Raw genomic sequence first — 18373 nt, forward strand, 5'->3', positions numbered from 1 at the left:
AAGTGTTATTTTACTTCAGGGCCTCAGTTTCCAGACTGATCTCAAACCCATGTAAAAAAGTTCCTTCTGTTACTCAGTGTCGCAAACCCCAGAGCAAATCAGAAAGCGTTCTTCTTCCAAACTTCAAAGAGCAATTCGGTGATTGAAAGATTACGACTTACTGTCTAAGCATAACTGGAATCATTCATTTTCAAATGGCTACAATAATTAACTTACAGCTCCTCCCTCCCTTTAAATGAAGTTATTTATCTGCCTTCAAGATTCCCCTAGACTCCTCATAATGAAGTCTCATGTTTCTTTAAGTGAAGTTTACTGATAAGACATACCTGTCATGTCGCTCCTATGGAGTGTAGAGGGAAATAAAAATTCATAGCAATTGATTGCCCTGTGTAGCCACAGATCCAGATGCCCTTTCAAATATTCATAAAGATCTTAAAAGCGTCCCTGTGGATTCCATTTGTCTGCTGTATATTTATATACCCTTCCAGTCTTCAGGAAAATTGTCAAACAAAAGGCACTTGTGCAACAACACATTATTGACTCTTGCTACCTTGTGGAGTTCTGAATTCCCATGCTGAAGTCATTCTGGTGTGGAGAGTACATGGGGAAAAAGGGGGAGAATAAGTTAGAGAAATGATCACGACTCTCACAAGTTGGCTTTTTCTAAGTTGCTTTTTAAAGTCAGATATTTTAAATCTGTCACTTTTAAGTAAATGAAAGGAAAGGCAGAGGGAATTCAAACTGAAAGAGGATGGAAGGGCACTAAAGCAGTACTGAAAACGAATACTAATGTCATGACTTCAGCGCAATCGCCACGTCTTCAGCTATCCCAGAGGCCCGGCTTATTCTTTAGTTAAGATTTATAGCCAACTCTCCTAAAGGCCATTAGATGAGTGATACCAATTTTGCATAAATATGTGACTCTCTCTGCCTAAATGTCACAGCATAGTAAGAGTCCTGCTAGAAGATGGGGTTATCTAGTGCAACAGTCAGCAGCAACTGTTACCCTGCACATGCCTGATCTCATCTGATCTCGGAAGCTAAGCAGGGTCAGGCGTGGTTAGTACTTGGATGGAAGACCGCCTGGGAATACCGGGTGCTGTAGGCTTATACCATAGTCTTTCGAGACTGAAGGTTGCCAACCAGTCTCTTTCCAAAACTGTTCTCAGCTGGAAGATTCCAGCAACTGGTCTGATACACTAATCTGAATATTGACGGTCTTCTTGACGATCAGTTGACAGTAATTGATCAATGCATTTTTTAATGACTATATTTAATCCCCTTTAAAAGCTATTAAGGACCAAACAAGACATGAACGTGAAACAGATGGACTAAGGGCCCAAACCTATGGGCTAGAGCACTGGCAGTACACTTATACTGCTGTCTCTGGGTGTCGTGAATGTGCCATAAACCATGCTCGCAGCACCTGGAAAGAAGGGAGTACCAGTGCTGGGCCAGTATCAGTCAGCACTGGGCCTCAGCACCATGAGAATGACGCAGGGAGTGGTCAGGTGTAAGTTTAACTGCCAGCTGCCATTGCAGCTTTTCAGAGTGGGGGAAAGACAGGGGAAGGGCGGAACTTGGCAGGGAGTGGGGGGAGGGGACAATCAGGCACGGGAGGGAGGTGGAGTTGGGGCAGAGTCTGCTGCCGTATCCTGTGCTCCTTCCCTGGCCAGGAAGCTCAACGTGGGCCTCCTTGAATCTGCGCCCACTCAAAAGCAGGTGCAGATATGAGGTGAGCAATTGTTGCCAGCTGCATAAGGAAGCAAACACTCCCTTACCCTGGGGAGACTATGGGGGCTGCCTCAGTACCCACAGAGTACAGTGGCAGCCATTTCAGTGCCACTGTTCCTCTGGGTACTGGGGCAGATAGGTTTGGGCTGCTCATCATGTTCTCTCATGGCCAAACTAGATGTTACTGTTATTCAAATGTATAATAATAATTGTACATTTATAACATTTATAATTATTATATATTATTCAAATGTATATATCCTGCCTTCCATATCAGTGGATCCCATGACTTTCAAATTATTTTTTTAAACTAAAGGGCATGACCGGGATCAAGGCTATGGTTGCAGCAAAGTCTTAAAGACCCACTGCTCCCTACCTTAATTTTGCCACATTTAAAGACATCCCCCACACACTCACTATTTCTAAATACAACTTACGCCACATCGTGGGCCATTTAGGTGCCCATGTGTTTTGGCGCCAGTCATTTTTTTTTCTTTTCCCTAAGCTAAGAAGTTATAAATGTGTTAGCTTTTCCTTATAGGGAATGTGCTCATTGTTAATCATTTTGGTCACCTTTTTCTTTTCAAGAAAAAGTAATTCTTTTGTGAACATCCTTTTAAGTGACTAAAATTGTCCTCACTCCAAATACTCCAAATATGGCTGCATGATAGATTTATACAAGATCATTCTGATATTGATCATTCAATTTCCATTCCCTCTCCTAATTACCCCTAACATGGAATTTACCTTTTCCATCATTGTCACACACTGAGTTGACATTTTCATTGAGTTATCCACCATGCCCCCAAGATCTCTTTGCAAGAGAGTCACACCCAGGTCAGATCAATGTATGTATAAAACTGGGAGATGTTTTTCCCCAGTGTGCATCACTTTCCACTTACGTCCACTGAAATTTGTTTGCTATTTTCAGAGAAGTGCTTGTTGTAGCACAAGACTAAGGAATGCTGAGGCACTTTAAAGACTATCAAATTAGTTGTAGCATAAGCTTTTGTGAATGCTCTGGTATTATCACCATGATCTTTTCCCCATTTGTTGTCCAATAAAAACAAAAACCTCACAGTAGCAACTCTCCTTTTGTTGCTGGTTTTCATCCCAGAAACAGTTTCTATTCCCCCAGGATAAGTAAGACAGTAAATCACAAAGGTGCCTTTTCAGCTAAGGAGCTATGCCATGATCTAGCAATCGCTGCTTTAAAAAGTCACAGCTTCTCTCCAAACTCCTCAGCAACAGTTACTGCATTTTATTCAGTTTCTTATACAACTGTCATCATGACTATATCAGAGTGTCTTCAAACCTGCACCGTAGGAAAAATGTTCTTTTCTCCTCAATTCAATAGACAACACGCTGTGTATATATAGCAGCAAAGTCGGAGCATAGAAAGGACACATTGTACTTGGCAGAAGGTAATAGTGAATTTCAAGATAGAAGAATTCATTCCAGAGCAGCTCCGACAAAGTTTTACCACCTGTACTAGGCCACCATATTGAGTGGCCTGGTACATTTTCGACAGGTTATAGATCAGTAACCCTTACTCCAGGCTCCATAGTCTCTGCTGCCCATCCCCTTGTTTGAAAGATGAAGAGGGAAAGAGACAGTCTTCTCGTCTCAAATCTCAACCCCTCTTCTTTCTCTATCAAATTTTGGGTTGCAGTAACTGGAGAGTGTGATAGTTACAGACTAGCAGCATGTGGAAGTTACTCAAAGAAGGGCACCGAGGCTCCAGTTGTGTACTTTCTAATCAAAGAGTCACCTCTCTGGCCATAAACCCATTCAGAGTGGAGAATTACTGGACCAGTAAGTTTGCAGTGAAGCAGCAATAAGGAGCTACTTGAATTGAGATTCAAGCAGAGGAGCATACCTGAGTGTAGGCAGGGCCTAGGAGAAGGGGGTAATTTGTACCCAAGCCCAGGGTCAAAAAGGGGGCTCAGGAGCCAAAGGAGGGGCCCCAGAAATTTCCTGGGATCTTACATTTTCCTATCCACTCAGACTTTTTGCCCACACGGGATGCTGGTGACACTATGCAGCTGCAGTTATGGCAAGCCATATATGCTGGGCAGAGGAATGCATACATGATACTTGTTAACACAGTGTCAGATCTGGGAGGAAACTGACCTGCTACAGTAACTCTTTGGCTTGTGCATCTGCTTACCATGATGGAGTGTATAGGAGCTCAGGGACACAGTCGTGGGGCTAGTGGGGCTGTTCTTATAGGTGCTGCAGAAGTATGCTATGGTGCTATCAGGACACTTTCCATTCTAGTGGAAGCCTAAATGTGGCAGTGCTAATTTTCTGCATGATTTTCTATATTTAAAATTTTTTAGAGAGACTTAGGAGAGTGTTTGGTTTTCCATATTACCATATCTAGCTGCTGATTTCACACAGGTGGGAATTCCTGGGCTTTAAAGACTTTGAGAGAACCTCCAGTTGTAAACCAGCCCTTTCTCATCTCTGGCCTCTCCTTATATTACCCTGGCTTTGGCAGGTCCCTCCTCACTCCTGGTTCCACCCACCCAGCCTGGTCACAGCTGGTCCTGAACCTCCACCCAGGAGTGGGAAAGCTCCTGCAGACACTTACCGCATCTTTCTGCTCCTCAGCTGCTCCATCGCACACAGGCGCACAACACTGAGCAGACCATTGGATCATGCATTGCCTCTCCCAGCCTGCGCCCAGCCCTGTGTTTGCCAGGCTGGCCCTGGACAATATTCATTGATATGGTGGGCATGCTTTTGCTGTGTAAAAGACTATCAAAATGAGACTGCATGAACCAAACAGCTTTTGAAATATTACCAGGCCTTTATTAGCATTTTTATTTATCAGCTCTTTATTAGAAATATGCTTTATCAGCTTCAATCTGGGGTTTTTTCCCCAACACGTATTCTAAAAAGATGTCAAAGGATTCCTAGCTTGAAAGTGGGAATTTCTGTAACATTCTATATTATGCCATTGGGGAAAACGATGCAATCAGTATGCCAAGGAAGTACATTGTGCATCTGTTTTCCAGAAGAAAACCAGCTGTTTGCTGATCCAGCTTCTTCCTCCACTGAAATGGACTCCAAAGCAATGAGAGCAGCATGTTCAGCACAGATGGCCCCCTTCTGCTGTTGGTGGCTTGGAGGTATACCAACCACCATGAGGCCAGACAGAAGTAACAAATAAAAGAGACAATCACTACAATGCTATGCATTACTAAGTGGTATGGGGGCAGGAATCATGTAGTTTAAATTAGCAAGAACAAACTGATAGAGCGTTATCACTGCAAATCCTTATGCTATCATATAATAATGCACTGGCTGTGGGGGAGGGGGTATGTCATGAGACTTGCTGCATGCAGATCACACAACTCAATCCCGACTAAATCACCACACAGTGAAAGAGCAGCACTGGCATGGGCTGAGCTGCATCCTGCAGGGACATTTTGGCTGCTGGAGGCCTCCTCAGGATAAGGGGACATTTGTCCACTTGCCCTGGGATAATTCCCAGCAGCCACAATGGGTCAACATGGACCTGTGCCAGGGATATTCCTGGTGCACGCCCATATTGATCCATGTAGGCGGATCAGGGCCAGAAAGGAGGTTTGTATATGGCATGCACATTGGCAACAGCAATTCCACTCCACTCCCAGGCCTGACCCACCCATCTCCACTCCCACCACTGCCCCATTCCACCCTCTCAATCCCTCCCCCATCTTCTCCCACCCTCATGCTGGATTTTGTGGTGTCCTTTGTGGTTCATAGTGCAGTGGTTCCCAAAACGATGGGTCGTGAACCCACCAGCCTGGGAAGCACTGGTCAATGCCCCTTTAAGGGGCGGGGGGGGGAGGTAGCAATGTGATCCCTGGGGAAGGGGTGGTGTTCTGCTTACCTGCAGACAGTGCTGCAGTCCTGGGGCATCTGGGGGGTGCAGGGAGCCGTCCATAGGGCTCCCTGTGGCTACAAAAGTGTAAAAAAAGGAAAAATTCTGGTTTTTGCAATGAAATTGCCAGTGTCCTTTTTTTTTTTTTTTTTTTTTTTACAGTTTTCACAGTCCTGGTGTTGCTGCCTTCCCCCTCCCCTGCAACAACTTACACTACTCCCAACTCCCTTGTAGGAGTTTGGGAAGCACTGAGATAGTGACTCAGATTAGATCAATGATAAAGTTTTAAGTTTCTCTCTCTCTCAAGTAGCATGTCTAGAGAAAAGATTCTAGTCCAGACTTTATCTTCATGTGCTAATTTGAATGAACAGGATGCTGTTTTGTTTTGTTTTTTATGCAGGGGAACGTTCAAGTACACAATCTATGAACCAGTGCCCAGCAAAAGAAGCGCAGTGTGGCTGCTCTGATGGTGTTTTGGTTCTGAAATACCAATAGGGAAAAAGAAACTGAAGAACTTCTGCTAGAAGAAATAATTATCCATGAATATAATTTAATTCATTAATTCATTCGCATACTCAGGGCTCAATCTGATCCAATTGTCCAGCACCGGTGCAGCCGCAGTGCAGCCCCGAGGTAAGGGAACAAAAGTTCCCATACCTTGAGAAGACCTCTGTGACTGCCTCCCCAACACAGGAAGCAGTGTGCCCCATTGGCACAGCAGCACCGGCACTGGAAAACTGGATAGGATTGGGCCCTTATACTTACAAATTTATACCTTGCTTTATTTCCCTCCTGGGCATTCAAAGCAGCTTCCATATATAATTTTTTTTAAAAAAGCATTATAAATTATTTTAAAAATATAAGTATTTAAAAAATCCTAAAATCCAGTCACCAACCTAAAAATCTCATTAAGAGCCAAAAGTGATAAAAAGCCAAGAGTTTTTTTTAATCATAAACAACTGTTTATGATAACAGAGTGATTATTTTATGAAAATCTAATTTATTTTAAATAAAGTGACATGCAAGTGTAATATGAATAGTTAATCTTTAATGATATTTCAGACAGTTTGATTCCCGTGCAAAAGTGAAAAGAAATGTAGAATTTGATGGGAGAACAGAAATAGGGGGTACTTCCTGCCAAAGCTGAACACTTTAAAGTTCCATTGGTTTCAATAAGACACTTAAGCACAAAGGGAGAGCTAACCCTGCCATTGAAATCAATACAGTTTAAATATGCTTTAATTTCACTGGATCATGTTGAATATGAATTAAGCTTATAATCTCAATAACTACCAATGGTTAATACACAGATAATATAAACAAATTTATCATGCAGTCTAGCTGACAACATCTAACAGCCCAATCCTGAGCTGCCCAGGGTGCCCAGGCTCGACGGTACGATCCTGATAACTCCGGGCTATCGTGGGAGGTGCCTCGGGAGAAGGGAAGCAGCCCCACAATGGGGTTACTCACTTTACCGCTGACTAAAAGGTCGGTGGTAAGGTAAATGTGATCATGTAGGGCACGGAGCCCTCCATGAGCACCTTGGATCCTGCGGAGCAGAGCTCCATGGACCTGCCTACATCTCTCCCTCCCCCAGGCACGCCTCCAGCCCACCCCCTCCCCGCGTCATGCTTCCCTCGCCCTCTCTCCGCCCCACCTACCTCCCCCTCCCTAGAACGCCTTCTCCCCATCCCCACCCCCACTTACTGTGCCATGGCGACCACCCCACACTAGCCCAGCATGGGCGGGAGCCCAGTGGTGAGGCACAGTAGCACCGGCACTTGAAAATTGGATAGGATTGGGCCCTTATACTTAACGGCATGTTTGTGGCAGTGCTAGGAGCACAGAATTGGGCTCTAAGTTTGCAATTTTCTTTACATTTACCTGGAAACAAGCCTTATTGAATCGCTTACTTAAAAGTAAGCAAACATGTACAGAATTCTTCTATAACACACTCTCTCTCTCTCTCTCTCTCTCTCTCTCTCTCTCTCTTTTTAATCTTTAAAAAATGTGAAAAGGTTGCTGCTGTCATAGGAGAAGGTGTCAGTATCTTCACCTCGCCGAAGTGTTTACTTAGAATAAGAGACCACAGAAAACAAGAGAGGTTTTGCTCCCCAATGACTTCAACAGCTTATGCCTCCAGGATCTACTCATCTCTTCAAGCACAGTAAAATGTAGGTTTGGAACACTGAGTCAATTTGTAGTGGAAAACCTGTCTGATTGCTTCAACAACATGTACTAGCAGAGCTGACCATTTAGTTTCACCATTTGGGATGAACATTTTATGTAGTGTTGAAAGTTGTTTTTCAACAACTTCCTGAAGAGTTCATGCTGCGCTCGCTCGCGCTCTCTCTCTCTCTCTTTCTCTCTCTCTCATCCAGATATAACAATTGAGCTATTGCAACTAAGTTAACCCATCACTGTTTGACACTGGATAACTGTGATCACCTATGTGACTAACAGCCCAAACCTATCCATACTTTCCTGGGAGTAAGCCCCTTTGACTCTAATGGGACTTACTTCTGAGTAGACATGCATAGGCTTGAGCTGTTAGGCCACAATCTTAACCCACTTTCCAGCACTGTCATAAGGGCAATGCAACTCCGAGGTAAGGAAACAAACATTGCCTTACCTTGAGGGGGCCTCCATGACGGCCCCCCAACTGCAGGATGCAGCACATGCCCCACTGGCACAACTATGCCAGTGCTGGAAAGTTGGTTAGGATTGTGCCCTAATTTAGAAAGAAATACCCGTTCCTGACAATTGACTTCATTTGTTCTCAGTGATGCCACCGCATAGCCAAATCCAATTGATCTGTATATCATACAAGTCCCTATATGATCCCTTATTGGCTGTAACTAATCAAAGACTGAGAAGCAGTAACTGAGAGGAGTGGGAAGGATATCACCAGCATATAAGCAATAGTAGTTTTCAGAAATCATGGCAATGAACAGGATCATAAAGAAGGTGACTTTATTTTAAATTGTTCCCTATACAACCAACATTATTTTCGGCAGCAAATTTAGGAGAATATTCGGTGCAGTCCTGGTTCCCAGTTTTTTTCTTTTTTTTTGTCCAGTCATGTTTCATCATTCTGAATATAGGCTGATATTAGCATGCCAAGAGAATGCTGTGATACATGCACATAGAATGAATTCAACACAAAATCCCACTGCAACCTAAAATTCACCACATTAAAGGGTAATTTAAGCTTACTATTAATTTTACTGAGGTAGAATGGGGCTGCGGTTGCCAGAACAGCCTACCAGTAGATGTTGAAAGGGAAAGGGGGGATGGTGATGTTCCCACTAGATTTTCAGCAAATAACAGTGTTGTGAAATCTCAGAAAAATTAGGCAAAAAATAATGCTTAACCAACTGATGTGATGTTAAGCTCATTTAATCCTTCTGCATTTGATTCTCGGCAGCACCTGCTATGTTGCCGTCAGTTAGACACATTCAATTTAAATCAATAGAATAAAACCCAGAGTGTAGATGGTATATATTTTCACAGTGCATTACTGCCCAATCCTAACGGGCAGCCCAATCCTGAGCTGCCCGGATGCCCCTGCTTGGCAGCATCACGAGGGCTGCCGCCAAATCCAGCACCTCCTGCGCTACTGCGGGAGGCACCTCGGGAGTAGGGGACGTTTGTCCCCTTTCCCCGGGTAAGGGAGGCAGCCCTGCAATGGAGCTATTCTCTTTAGCAGCACCCAATGGACACCGCTAAAGTAAAGGCGCTTGTGTAAGGCACGCAGCCTCCACGAGCGCCTAGGATCCTGCGGAGCAGAGCTGCACAGATCCTCCTCCTGCCCGCCCCTGGGCACACCTCTGGCACACACCCCTCCCCGCGTCACACCAGCCTACCCACGCCCTCCCCACATCACGCTGGCCTCCCCGCCCCCGGAACGACCCATCCCTGCCCCATTCCCCGTTCCGCAGCCCGGTGGTCACAGGCGCTGCCAAGCTGCAGAATGCAGGCGCCCGCTGGGCGGTGGCTCAGCGCCGCCTGGAGCTCAGCCACCTCCAGAGGGAGCCTGGCAGTGAGCCATGCAAACATGTCTTACGGCATGTTTGTGACTGTGATCCGCGCCACAGAGGCCTAGCGCGGACCACAGGATTGGGCTCTTAGCAGCTTACTAAAATGCTTGGGGATTCAGCATGATTCATCATTTCATGACTGCATAATCACTCTGCAACTGCCTGAAAACAATTCACTATGACCGATCAGGCTGATCTAAATAATTGGCTGCAAGCAAAAAAATTTCCCTGTCTAGGAGTAGAACAAATAACAGAAGCACATTAAAAAAAAGAGAGAAAATGTCATTTTTCACTATATCAAAGAATATTTTTGTTTTAGGCGAGAGAAGACAGGCAAGCAGGATTTGAATTTCAGAGTTGATAACTACAATAGTTGGGCACAGCAATGGCACCAAAGTTCTTCATAACCTAGTTCAGCATAATTCATCCAGTGCTTAAAGCAAAGTTTTATTAATTCACAGCCACTTTCCCCAAAAATTATTTTTCAGTTCAGGCTGTGATTTAACATACTTTTTTGAAACAACATATCTGGAAGCATCCAGATACACATCTGGTCAGTCGTGGACCTCCCATTATATTCTATAGGGCAAATGCCCTGGGCATTTAGGACCCCATGGCAGCCTCTCTGAGGCTCCCAACGGGGTCGGAAACTGTGTTTCTGTTTTTCCAGAAACACAGTTTATAGTGGGGAGCCTCAGGAATCTTCTCCAACAAAGCCTGCAGTCACATGAGGCTCTGTGAGCCTCAGGTGAGTGGGGGCAGATTTGCATGCGGGGAGGCAGAGACAGCCTGCGAGGGGCACCATCGTGGACCTTTGCTGCGGGGCTGGGGAGGTCCACCACTGCCTCCGGTATATGTGAGTTTTGATAGGTTTCACTTTTTCAGTATGTAAATCAAACCACTGATCTTTATAGGCTTCTTACCCTTTTAATTTCATGCATACAAAACACCCTTTCCACAAATTCATCATTACACCTGTTATGGAGTTTGGTTCCCCTTACAGCTTTTCCTTCTTGGTTGTACTTAGCACTCCATTCTGGATGCAACATTGCTCCATTCCATCATTGCCTATTCCGTATCTGCCCCGTTCACTTTCATACAGTACTTTAGTTTGTCACTTACGTAGGCATATTCACACTAACACCCAGGGTAATTTTCCTACAAAAGTTCCTGTGGATTCATTACACAGCCTGTTTTGCACCTTCCCTTATTGCCGTTTCACTTAATGACAAAATTTCATGACAAATCCTTTCTCTTCAGAAATTGAATCACTCGTGAACATTCTGTGGCATATCAGCTTACATATATGATTGACAATACATGTTTTATTCTAAATCACACTCTGTGTTGTTTGATACTACTGAATTACGATCTGTCACTCTGAAATAGTGCCCTTAAATTTGTTTACCATCTTACAGCCCAATCCTGAGCCGCCCAGAGCTGCGGGACCCAGCAGCTCCACGGTGGGCTCCCTCCGGATCCAGTGCCTCCCGCGCTACCATGGGAGGCTCCTTGGGAGAAGGGGACATTCGTCCCCTTCCCCCAAGTAAGGGAAGCAGTCCCGCAATGGGACTACTCACTTTAGCGGTGACTGTTTGGTCGCCGCTAAAGTGAAGGTGCTTGTGTAGGGCAAGCCCTACCCGAGCGCCCTGGATCCTGCGGCCATGCCCCTGGCCACACCTCCCCCTCCCCAGAACGCCTCCCCGGAACGCCTCCCCCATGCCCCCGGCCACGCCCCCATCTCCCGTTCCGCAGCCTGGCAGTCACAGAGACCACAGGGCTCTGGAACCCAGACGCCCACCACGCACTGGGTCAGCGCTGGCCGGAGCTGAGCCAGCTCCAGCAGGAGCCCAGCAGTAATCCCTGCAAATGTACCTTATAGCATGTTTGCAACTGTGGTCTGCACCAGGGAGGCATGGCGCGGACCACAGGATTGGGCTCTTAATAATTCTTAGCATCAGATATCGATAATATATATCAGATATTAAATAAATATCAGACATTATATAATATCAGATATATACAAGTATAGTCAGTCCAAAATCTTGGCAGGCCTTGCTAAAACGATCCATGAGCTGCTGGAGATCTTTGGCAGAGTGGGTAGTGACAGCTGCATCGTCGGCAAAGAGGAAGTCACGCAGACATTTCAGCTGGACTTTGGATTTTGCTCTCAGTCTGGAGAGGTTGAAGAGCTTTCCGTCTGATCTGGTCCGGAGATAGATGCCTTCTGTTGCAGTTCCAAAGGCCTGCTTCAGCAGGACAGCGAAGAAAATCCCAAACAAGGTTGGTGCAAGAACACAGCCCTGCTTCACTCCGCTTTGGATGTCAAAAGGGTCTGATGTGGAGCCATCGAAGACAACAGTGCCCTTCATGTCCTTGTGGAAAGATCTGATGATGCTGAGGAGCCTGGGTGGACATCCAATCTTGGGGAGAATCTTGAAGAGGCCGTCTCTGCTGACCAGGTCGAAAGCCTTTGTGAGATCTATGAAGGCTATAAAGAGTGGCTGTCAGCCTGAAGAAAACACAGGTCATGGTTCAGGATGTGGCCTCACCTCCCTGCATTACAATCTCTGAACATGAACTGGAGGTTGTCCATGACTTTGTGTACCTTGGCTCAACGATCTCCGACACACATTCTCTCGATACCGAGCTAAACAAGCGCATCGGTAAAGCAGCTACCACGTTTTCCAGACTCACAAAGAGAGTCTGGTCCAACAAGAAGCTGACGGAACATACCAAGATCCAGGTCTACAGAGCTTGCGTCCTGAGTACACTTCTGTACTGCAGCGAGTCATGGACTCTTCGCTCACAACAGGAGAGGAAACTGAGCGCTTTCCACATGCGCTGCCTCCGACGCATCCTCGGCATCACCTGGCAGGACAAAGTTCCAAACAACACAGTCCTGGAACGTGCTGGAATCCCTAGCATGTATTCACTGCTGAAACAGAGACGCCCGCGTTGGCTTGGTCATGTCGTGAGAATGGATGATGGCCGGATCCCAAAGGATCTCCTCTATGGAGAACTCGTGCAAGGAAAGCGCCCTACAGGTAGACCACAGCTGCGATACAAGGACATCTGCAAGAGGGATCTGAAGGCCTTAGGGATGGACCTCAACAAGTGGGAAACCCTGGCCTCTGAGCGGCCCGCTTGGAGGCAGGCTGTGCAGCATGGCCTTTCCCAGTTTGAAGAGACACTTTGCCAACAGTCTGAGGCTAAGAGGCAAAGAAGGAAGGCCCATAGCCAGGGAGACAGACCAGGGACAGACTGCACTTGCTCCCGGTGTGGAAGGGATTGTCACTCCCGGATTGGCCTTTTCAGCCACACTAGACGCTGTGCCAGAACCACCTTTCAGAGCGCGATACCATAGTCTTTCGAGACTGAAGGTTGCCAATACAAATACAAGTATAGTAATTCTTAATATCAGGAATTAAGATCTAGCTGACAGGAGGGGTTTTTGGTTATATTTTAAAGCAGAGGTTCCGAAACCATGCATCACAATGCCCTCAAGACACTCACTGGGATTTGTGAGGTGCCCACCACCTGGCAGGGAAATCGTGACACGATCCTGCAGATGGCAGCAGGATGCTTAGCACAACAGACAGAGCTCCTGCACATGGTTTTGCATGCTTAGGAAAGCCTTCCCACCCACTCAGAGCTTCTTACTACAATTTGTAGGGCTGCTGAAGGCCTCCAGATCTGGAAGTGAATCATCACATGATGCCATTCACTTCCAGTCCAGGCGCTGGGAAAGGGTGTCACCAGCTGGGTAGGAGAAGTGCTGTTTTATAGCAATCAACATTCTTGGGAATTCTCTCAAACAATATATTTTTAGGCAGGCGAAGAATAGCCCAAGGGGAAAATGTACAAGGCATCGACTTTACAAGTGATTAGAGTGAACTGACCAGGTAGCTGACATGAATGGTTGTTGTTCTTAAAACCATTTTTTAACAAGCATCCACTTTTTAGACATGTGTGCCAAGCTCCCCTGTAAGCTGCATGACTGTTCAACTCCACACCCACCCCTGCAGCCACCTTAGGGCTCTTTGCACTCCAGGGGAAAATTAGAGCAAACATTGGTTTGGACTGCAAAAAATTGATCTGTTTTCAGTGGCTTTGCTTTACAACATACACACTGATGCTCATTATAGCACAAAGAATTTTTAGATTAAATATCCAAGATTACATGCTATGCTTAAAAATATTTTTTGTTCAGATCATTTAAAAGTAACAAAAATGTTGCTTTTGTGTCTTGTATCTTTGTAATTATCTATGTATGATAATTATCTATTATCTCGTACATGCTCAAAATTCAGGAGAAGATATAAGTTAATTTGAAGTAGACAAACACACTAATTTGCCAGATAACATATAAAATTCATAATCCACACTTGTATTGGCATACATACTTATGGCCCTTATATCCCCACCAGCCTAGAGCATGTAGCACTAGTGATGGAGAGCGTGTTCTGCATGTTATGGGGGGGGGGGAACCAGATAGCTCAGGTGAGATAAGAATAATTTTTTTTTTCTTATCACCCTGTAGGTAAACAGCTGCTGTGCCAGGAAAGCATGATCATTCAGTGGGAGAGACTCAGAGCCCAATCCTGAGCTCCGCACACCAGCTTACCGCCAGTGCGCACTGTCACAAATGTGCTGTAAGGTACATTTGTGAGGCCTAATGCCAGGTGAGTGCCGGTGCTAGCCCAGTGCTGGCCGGCAATGGGCTAGTGCCGGGCAGGTGCCCGGCCTAGATCATTCAGTGGTTGTACAGAACACCGAGCACCAGAGAGCTAAGCGGGGGCATGGGGGGAGGTGAGGAGGAGGCATTCCAGGAAGGGGGGAGGCAGGTGGAGGGTGGGAAGGAGGTGTGACAGGGAAGGGAGTGGAGAGGGAGGGAGGCGGGACCGGTAAAGCTTCGCTTCACTAGATCCAAAGCCTCTGCGGCAGGCTCGCCGCCCAACACGGAGGCTTTTACCTCACTGAGGCTTTTTACCTCATCTAGTAGCCCATTGTGGGGCTACCAGCTTTACCCGGGGGAAGAAGACTAAAGTCCCCTTCTCCCAAGGTGCCGCCCACGGCTGCCTTGGGTGTGCAGGATGCAGTGGCAGCCATTTTTTGTGCCGCTGCAGCCGCGCACCCGGGGCAGCTCAGGATTGGGCTCTCACTCTCCTGCCCAGTAGAATTCCCAAAGGGGGACACAGCACTAAGTTTTTCAGGGTGCCTCAACATGCAATGGATGCGCCCCTCCCCCTCACTGTCAGAGCCATTCCAGGCAGCGAGAGCAATGTGGAGGTAAACCTCCGCATTGCTCTTGCCATCCAGAAAGGTTCCTATGAGGAGGGGGAGGGGCAGCGTCTACTGTGTATTGAGGAGCCCTGTAAAAGCTAGCGCTGGGCTCCCCTCTGGGAATGCTACTGCTCCTGTCACACGAGTGTAAAGTGATTCCATGGCCTGTTGAGGGGCTCACGCCTTGCTTTGTAGCCCTTGGTGCAAGCTACAGACAGCTGTAATTCAGCCACTGCCTTTTGCCATGGCCAGACCCGTGGAAACTTCTCTCGTTTGTTTTTCCTTTCTCCCCAGTTTTCCTCCTCTTCCCCTCCCTTCCTGCTACTGCAAAATTCAAGGTTCTTCAGCTCCAGTTCCCTAATTTCCCTCCATCCCATTCCCCCACCTTTCGCCCCCCTTTGCTTGCACATCACACACATCACCCTTTCTTTTGTAAGGATTTCTTCTTTCTGTCTTTTCATGCCACATAATAACTGCTTACATTTAGGGCCTAGTGAGTCATTATGAATAGCTGGGGATTTTTGATTCCCTTCCTTATAATTGTAGTATTATCCCCATGATAAAGTCGTTATTGCACCTTCTTCTTCCTTCCCTGCTGAAACACGGAACTTTGTCATTGGCCATGGAAAATGGTTCCAGCACATGAAACAGATTGATATGTGCATATGATGTATATTTTGAAATGCACACCCAATAACAAGTGGCACTTGTTACTGCTCCCCACCAGTGTCTGGTAAGCCAGGGCCCATGGAGACACTAGCCAGGCAATTATGGGGAGAGGAGCAACTATTCTACTATAGTAAAACTTAGCAAAACATTAGTATTACTATTTCCAGATTCCATCATTTACTGTTACAATATCAAACTTCTTTCTGAAATTATGTGTCACACGTTTCCTTGAGGAAAAAAAAAAACAAATTCGGCCTTCTAATAGACAATTGACTTCTGCTCCCATTTTAAATATATGAAATATTAAGCTATTCCATTTAAATCTCATTTTACCAGGTGAATGGGTTATAGTCATTTGTACTCAGCTGTCATTTTTGCATGCAAAGAGTTAATTTTTAGGTACCACATTTGTTTCTTTTCTGTATTCCCTTCAGAAAGGAAATGATAGTTTCATTGAATATAAAATGCATTGTGCTCTAAAAGACCTGTGTGCGTTAAAATAGATGTTTTGAAATGATATAAAACAGTTAGCTGCCAGACATCCTAATTACTTTTGCCACCTTGAAGGGGGGAAAAAAATATCCCTTTCCAGAATAAAATTAATCCCTGAACAACAGTTTGAATGACAGTGTTGAAAGAAGATAAAATTGGAGAGAAATTACATTACCTCCCATTCACTAATATGATAGGATAGATGTGATCATTACTTACAGATATCCTAGAAACATCAGTATTTCAGTCTGTTGACAACAGAAAGGTTGTGCTTGTTCTTTTAAAAGAAATATTTTTAGCCAAGTATTGGCAAATCATGAAATCCTCCAAAAGCTCAATTCTATTCTCGAGTTGCATTGGCAAATCTCCACATTTGCTGGCATAAGTTCCCAGCCTGCTTCTTTGTGCAGTGAGCTACCAGGACTCTGCTTTGCTTGCATGTGGTTGAGTCACCCCTTGTGATCTGTTCCTGTCACACCCTGGCAAAGAGATTTATTCCAGGTGGTAAATGATCCTACAGGGATTCATACCCCCACCATGGAGAGACTGTTGTGCATGGCACGGCTGCACTTCCTCTTTTGTGGTCAAAAATATATTTCTAAGATGTGTGTTTGTGTTGGAGGGACCAAAGAAGAGGTTCTCACACTGGAGTGTCACAACACCCCAGCCTGAGAACCAATGCCTTTACCCCTTTAAGGGGTGTGATCCCCAAGATCATGCTACTGTCAAAGGGGCCTGGGGCTTTCTTTTACTTACACAATGCAGCAGCAGGCTCCTGGGAGTGCACAGAGTCCCACAGAAGCCACTGCAGTTCTCCCCAAGCCAAAGAGAATGTGAAAATTATTATTGCAACCCACTTCCGGTTTGCGATCACAATACCGGAAGTAGGTCACAACAGTTATTTCACATTCTCCATGGCTTGTGAAGTCTTTTAGAGGCTTCCGCAGAGCTTCCCACACCCCTGGGAGCCTGCTGCTGCATCATGTAAGTAAAAGGAAGCCCCTGCCCCCCCCCCCCATAGCAGTATGATCCTGAGAACCCCTGGATAAAGGGAATTGAACCCTAGTTACAGGGCTAATAGCAGGTCTTTGCTTTTACGCCTTGCTGCTGTTTTTAGCCTGTTGCTGATGCCATTGTAACCCCTGTAGGAGTTGGAGGTGATGTGACATCCTTCTGTCATGGAGTGTGTGTGTGTGGTGTCCTTAGGTTCCCTCTCCCTGGTTAGCAGAGGTGCCTTTTGCTGTGCTGCTCATTCCTAGTGTCAGGCAGAGAGGGCACCTCCCCTCAGTGGGGCCTGCTCATTGCCCATCCACCTGCCCCTCACACTCCATGCATCCTATCAGCACTTCTCTGGCTGCTGGTGTTGGGGCTGGGTGGATGCAGTGATTGACTCCTTGTACCTCACTCCTATGACACAGGTTTGTAACAAGTATGATGCAAGGACATTGCAGTAATGATTGGATGCTAGTCCATGGACTGGCCATAGACTATAGTGAGGTTTCCAGGGATGCTGTTGGGAAGGGATCATTGGGAAGGGCTGCACCAGTGTTAATGGGAGGACTGTGCTGACACAGCACTGCCTGGGCAGGCTTGGGATATGATGGATGTTACACTAGTATCCATGTGATGTTGGTGCAGCATCAAATCAGGATTGCACTGTCATAGTTGTTATACACACTGGGATGTAGAAAAGAAATATGAGTGACCTTTCATATAGGGGCGTTGGGTATATTCTTGAACAAGGTATAGATGGTTTTGGATATTTTCCTTTCTGAAACATAGAAATGATTTTTGGTGCCAGCAAAAGGTCAACAACTTGTTCTGTATTATTTCCTGCCTAATACTGTCTCTCAAGGCCAGCAACAAGCATCACGTTACAAACAGTCATCATCCTTGTCAACAAGATAAGCTGTCATGAGCATATCATATCCATACTTTGCACCTTCCAGCCACAGCCAATTTACTTTCAGGTCCAACTCAAGGCCATGCACTCAATCATTAACAGCCAGCAGTGAATCTGGAGGAAGACAACAATGTGTTTCTCCCAGAATAATTTATCCTGAGATAATAATCACTGCATGTTCTTACATTTTGACAGTTCAAGAAAGCAAAAACTAACTTTCAAAGTCGCCCTAACCAAACAGGCATTACATGCTATATAAGCAAGGGAATTTGATTAAAATCAGCTCAGACACCGATATCTCAGAAAACAATCTCTAATGTCCTCAAAATGGATGGTGGAAAGCAAGTGTGGCTCTGTGGTAGAGCTTGGGCT

At 45.7% G+C, this 18373-nt stretch overlaps 1 pseudogene; it reads left to right on the plus strand.

Moving 5' to 3' along the window:
• The first annotated feature begins 988 nt into the window (after positions 1-988).
• On the plus strand, positions 989-1108 carry LOC136650652 (5S ribosomal RNA; annotated as a pseudogene).
• The last annotated feature ends 17265 nt before the right edge of the window (positions 1109-18373 follow it).

The sequence above is a fragment of the Tiliqua scincoides genome, chromosome 4 (assembly GCF_035046505.1).
Source record: "Tiliqua scincoides isolate rTilSci1 chromosome 4, rTilSci1.hap2, whole genome shotgun sequence".
In the NCBI taxonomy this organism is placed as follows: domain Eukaryota; kingdom Metazoa; phylum Chordata; class Lepidosauria; order Squamata; family Scincidae; genus Tiliqua; species Tiliqua scincoides.